Raw genomic sequence first — 6,792 nt, forward strand, 5'->3', positions numbered from 1 at the left:
GTCTTTTAAAAACAAATGCAATGTTTGTAAAATGTATCATATAGAGGTCAAGTACATCGCGATGTAACCAAATGTAATGTATTCGTCCAGATAGATTAGGATGGGTCATCTCACCCGTGGTGTTGACAAATTTTAAAAGTGGTTTTACGTGGTGTTAGTAACTTAAAGTTTATGACTTATGTATATGTATCTATAGAAGAAATACACATATATTGTATTTGTAGGAAAGAGTACTGTCATCATTTCTATTGAAAAATCAATATTTAATATGTTAATTAATAACTAATATTAAAAAAAATTGGTCAAATTACTACTTATTTTAATAAAACATTGGTTTCGAATTTGTCAAATGTAATGGAAGGGACAATTATTCAAGGGCGTGGTGAAAGGGTAGTTGACCAAAACCAAATTTATTTATTAAGGAGTACAATTTTAATTTTAATTCTAAATAAACTCTAATCTAATTTAGTTATATATATAATTATCTATATATGTAAATCTATATCTATATACGTATATATTGAAAAATTAAAAATTAATTCAATTTAATAAGAAAATGACACATAAGTAAAAAATATTTTTGATATATATATATATATATATATATATATATATATATATATATATATATATATATATATATATATATATATATATATATAGGGAGAGGATACAGTGAGAACTTTTTTAGCGTGAGAACTTTAGGAACTCCAAATACACTCCAAATATACTATCATGTGTTCTACATTTTTTTGTTCGAATTTCAAAAATGTAGAACACATTTTTGTTCAAATTTCACAATTTTTATTCGCCCGCCACTTTTTTGTTGGCCCCCCTTTTTTTGTTCGAATTTCAAAAATGTAGAAAACATTTTTGTTCGACTATCATGTGTTTTACATGTGATTCTGCATGTCAAATCCAATTACATGTAATTGAAAAAAAAATTCAAATTTTTTTTTCAAAATAAAATTTCAACAGGAAACAGACTTTAATTCGGTGATTTGATTAAGTTTGTTATCATTTCGTGATCATATCTTCAAAATTTCAGACTTTAATTCAGTGATCTGAGCTAGTTTTGATCAAAAACTTTGATGAAAAATGACTAGGAACTTCGAGATCAACAGGTTTAATTCACACAAAGGCGGAATTAGTGAATCAAACCAATCAAAGTGAATATGGGTAGCTTTTTGGGATTAAATTAGTCAAACCACAACAAGGATTGTGATTAGATTAATGCCTAGAACTATTATTCACTACCATGAGTGATTTGGGTTGAGAGATAACCGGATCAGGTGAACCAGATCTGAGTGATTGTGTGTGAGAGAGGCTTAACCTAAAATGAAGAACATAAGACTTTATATACCCCTGCTGTTGACTCACCCGTACGAGTCATCCATCACACGTACGAGTTGGCTTCATCAGCCGTACGGGTGATCACTCACTCGTGTCTTCTCATTCAGGTTATAATTATGACTTAGCTCAGCATCAACAGTGCGTATGAGCCTGTCAGCCGTACGAGTGATACTTCACTCGTACATCTGACTAAGTCTATCAAAGTCAAACATCCGTATCGCATTCCTGCAGTACCTGTAACCACATACAAACACAGATAGGATAATAACGAGCGATCTTGGTATCCCATAAACTGAAGTACCTGCAATGGACGTAGGTTAGATGTCTAGGGACTTTACATAAAATGCATCAACAACTCCCCCTAGGACCTAGACCATCGATTACAATAAAGTAAACGTCCATGAAATACATATAAGTCCAAAAGTAGCATCAGTCTAATTACATTTCCAGATTCTCTCTCTCTCCAAAATACATCATCATCAAAAACAAAAACAAACAAACAAAAAAATCACAAACTAGCATCACATTATCCGACACACATCAGCTCCCTTGAACTTAGTTTGAGCTTTGAGCATCACTTTCTCTGTTGAGGTATGCATAGAGGACATCAATCACACGTTGATATCTCATAGCTTCCTCCTTTCGATCGTCTCTGAATGTAATGTGATGGCGGTGAAGAGTCTCCACATCAAATCTCGACAAGTTCCTCAGCCACATAGGATCTAGAATCCTCACATTGTCAAACTGTATGCTTCCATCATCCTTCTCAATTGCAGTTAAGATCACTGCTTCTTCCGACAACTCATCATAGAACCACCATCTGAAGTTCTTATAGATATCCTTGGGTAATGGCATCAAGGGAGATTGTTTCATATACTTAGCTGGACAGAACTTAACAACACGGATAGGTCCTCCTTTAGAATTTTTCTTTGTTGGGTGTATGGAAAACCTAGCGGCCGTTAACTTAAAGATGTCCCATTTCCCTGTTTTATACTCATACCTGAGTTTTCTCTGAAACAATCTGGAAAGGTCACAATCTTCAGCGTTCAACATCTTCAGCTTCGTAAGCTGCATGATCTCGAAGTACGTTAGAGTTTTGAAGTGACTTGGACGTGCCATATAAACAACTCCTCCTTCCCTCTTGATCTCAAAACAATTGATCTCCTTGAAATAGCCCCAACTTAAAATTTTACCCTTGGAGTACTTCTTGGTTCTTTTACCTTTCTCATAGAAACTGACAAACTTCGGCTCGAGCACTGGCTTATCTACTTGATCAGGGTTAACAATGTTCTGTCTCCACCAACTTTGATGATCTTCGTCTTCCTTAACGTTTCTATTCACTTTAACCCTATCACATTTGAACCATTCATTAATCTCATTCCATGTCTCGGCTTTAGCTTGTTCTGCTCAGAGTTTCTTATTGTTCAATTCAGTTTCTTTTCTTTCTTTCTCAACGAGCAGTTTCTCATGTCGGATCTTCTTGTTTCTTTCTATCATAACATCCACTTCTTTCACTTGTTATTTGTATACCTTCCTCGCCTTTTCTAACTCAATTAAGTTCTTCCTTTTCTCCTCACAACTCAGATTGAAGAAGTCACTTAAGGTGTTGAGTGATGGATGCGAATATGGCTCAAGCGAAGGCATAACAATCTCAACTTCTTCTTCTTCTTCATCATCAGATTCTGTTACAAATTCGTCTTCGGACTCAATAATCACATCCTCTTTCAAACTCTCTTTACCAATAGAATCTTCACTCTTCTCATTTTCGAACAGATCAAAATTACTTAAGTTGATATTTTGGATTGATTCGGGAGGGATACTTGACAATGACTCTTCTTATGGAGCCTTGTTTTCAGCTTCAGCTGTCTCTGCATTCTCCGTATCATTTTCGCTGTCATATGCTAGAGCAGCAAGCTGTTCCATCAGAAATTCACTTGGTGGAACGTCCCCCTTTTCTGCATCATTAAAAACATTTGAATAATTCACATAATATTCAGCAGTAAAGACCTCACCATATTCATTAAAGCTTCGAATAGGTATCACTAACGGTATATCAAAAGAGGGTCCTCCAGTTCCAGCATCTTCTTCATCATCTTTTTCATCACCTTCTCCCAAATTAGAAGAATACTCTTCTTCTCTCTCCTTAATCAACTTGGTTTTACCAGATGTTAGCTGTTCAATCTTTTCATTTAACTTCTTCATCTTCTCCCTGTTCGTACTCTTAATCGCCAAAAACTTCTTCTTCAACTTATCTGTTCTTTCTTTCTGACGGTCCAACCTATCAGATAACCTCTTGTTCTCTTCAACCAACAATTCAATCTTAGCATTACTGATCTTCTTCTCCTCCTCAGTAGCTTGATTCTCCAAATTGGTTATTTTCGTGACAAAGACATCAACAGATTTTGCTGAGTCTTATATTCATCTGATGTGACCTAAGGTGTTGTTGTGGCAGGTTTTGGTGAGGTAACAGCAGCCCTTGCATCCTTCATGAAACCGGATGGCTTTCTCTGAGCTTGTTGCCTTGAACCTCCCTGTGATGATCTCTAAGGTGACTCATAAGAGTACTTTGTTCTTTTCTCCTTCTTTTTGAGTTGCTCTGCGGTCATAGGATCCTTTCCTTTCCTTTTTCTCTGAATTAAGCTGGCATCCTCCTCTGTCGCTTCATCATCACCCTCGATAATCTCATCATCAACATTACCTCATCCTTGAACATTACCAGCAGCTTTCTGATTATCACCCTCACCTTCCTCATCTGTAACTTCATAGTTAGAGTCTGAATCCTCATTCCTCCAAGCATTACCTGCTGGACATCAATTGTTCTTCTTGATAAGATGACAAATGAGCTTTCTATTAAAGTCAGGCTTTAACTCAGCAATCCTTGTCTCTTCCATTCTGCGGAAAGTAATCGGATTCATCGGCTTCAGGTGGATAATATCCTCTTCAAGCTTAGGTAAATTAGGTGCAGCATCATTAATGATTAATTGAAGAAAACGGGCATAGATCAGGTATCTCTGGGAAGAACTGAAGTGATTTGCCTTGAAATAGTAGAAAACAAAACCCGAAAAATCATATGGAGCCTTGAGAACAAGTGCTACAAACATACTCTGCACTTTCTCGTTCAGCTTGTCAAAACCAGATTTACGTCCACTCAAACAATGCATGATTACATGAGCAAGATATCTAAACTGCGGTGGCAGACATGTCTTCACCAGCTCAGATTTGCCAACAAGGTAACCAGAATAAGCACATCTTCTGAAACAACCATGGATTCGTTTTCTACTGATAGTCATATGGGAGCAGTTCTCGTCATTGAAACCCAAAATCCTTCTAATCACATTCTTAGAAACAATAATATCATGACCTTGAATCTTACTAACAAGCTTATCTTCATCAACATCCAACACAACATTTCTCCAAAACTCTCTCTGATGACTGTAGTATGCAGTGCATTCAGTAGAAATAGCAGTGTGTATCCTTGATCTCTTAAGAAATTTGATAATCTCCTTAAAGTGAGAACCTCTCTCTAAATTAGTGTCATAGAGAGCGACTTGATTGTTCAGTTCACCCATCTCTAGAGGAATCTCTTACTGAGCAGGTGGGATGACTGGATTCATTTGAGGATTCGCTTGTGGATTAACTTGTTGCTCCCCCTGTCCTTCAACGTTATCAACTGGAACATTTACTTGTTGTTCTACCATCTGATGATATCTAAACAGAAACTGAAACATTTACAGAACAGTTAGATATATAAATCAATCACCATAAAACATTAAAGCATTTGCATCAACGCATCATAAAAGTATTGAACAGGATGAAATGTGCGAGTGACAGTGTCACACGTGCGGCTGAGAGATCATCCGTGCGAGTGATATAGTCACTCATGTCACTGTTGACACGTTTGAGCAGTAATATGGTTTCAGACAGGGTACACGGCTGATGCAGAAATTCTAAGCGAGTGAATCAACCGTGTGGTGACTCGTGCAGTTTATCACACATGTCAGCTCTTGCAGACGAGTGATCAATAAAATCAAGACAAACGAGTGAGTTCAAAGGTACAAATGGTTGATCATCAACCGTGCACTGACTCGCGCGAGTCATGCCTCACGCGTGCGAGTGACTTCACTCGTGCATTTCTGATGAAACCGTATTAAATGCCTTTTTTTAAATCATCAAAATCACATAATTGAGCACATTATGGACCGATTTACATCACGATAGCATCATAAGGCAACATTAAACACAAAACAATTACAGATGCATATCAAGACAACCTTCAATTGCATGAAATTCGAGTTGTACACACTTAGGGTTTTGACACATTAAAACACAAAATTAACTAACTTAAACTCGATGAAATCATACCTAATAGGTAGCGCTGGATTCGTCTAAGTATGCTTAACGTTCGTTGCAAAAGAATGCTTGATCGGTGATGATCGAAAATAGAGAGAGAAAAAGTATTGGGTGCACAAGTGTGAGCTGTTGAGCTCATCACCCCTATTTATACTCTCGTGATCAACCGTGCGGTTGATCACATGATCCACCATCAAACGCGTGTCTCACCTAGATCACACGTGCGTGTGACCCAATTGTCTTAGGACAAGTTGATCAGGGTCATCCGTACGGTTAACCTCAAACATGTGGTCAATCGTACGGTTCACACATCAAACGTGCGAGTGAGCACTTAGGCAATTTCAAAACATCAAAAATTCTACAACCTTAGGATTTCGACTTGTTCGGCAATCTTAGATCTAACAAGTACTTTCAACTTGAGTCAAAAATCACTAAACCTTCAAGAAATGATCATTAACACTTAGGCAGATAAAATCCTAACCTAAACAAGGTTATTACTCTAATCAATCTGTGATCCAAGAGTAAGTCCTACAGTGTAATGTCAACTTAAGTTCATTAGCAATCTAAAACATCAATGTCCTTCAAATAGTCACAAACTCTACGAGCTTATAACTCATGGATTTGGTGGCCCAATATCTTGATTTCAACAAAGTTCTTTCAGATGTCGTTATGCACTCTGAGGATAATCAGAAAAACAAGGAAATGATAAAATCTTTATGGATTTTCTGATGCAAAATGTCATGCAACTAAAATTATGCAAATGAAAGACATTCTATCATGAAATGCAATAACATGCAAGCCAAAATCTTTTTGTTGTTTTATAGTTTATAATGCAAACAAAATAACAGAACAGATATATAAGACATACAAATCCACATTCTTTTTGTGAGCAAGATGATTAACAATTTTAAAAAAAATGGATCAGAACTGACATATTGAATCAATTTCTATCGTTCATTCCTAATTATCCAATCTATGTCTATTATCATGCAATTACTGATATCAATCCTCATTAAACATGAACATATTCATTCCGGACACTTCGACAATCATGTTGGCATTCATTACTTGAACACTATAAAGCAATGA

The sequence above is a fragment of the Rutidosis leptorrhynchoides genome, chromosome 5 (assembly GCF_046630445.1).
Source record: "Rutidosis leptorrhynchoides isolate AG116_Rl617_1_P2 chromosome 5, CSIRO_AGI_Rlap_v1, whole genome shotgun sequence".
Taxonomy (NCBI): Eukaryota; Viridiplantae; Streptophyta; class Magnoliopsida; order Asterales; family Asteraceae; genus Rutidosis; species Rutidosis leptorrhynchoides.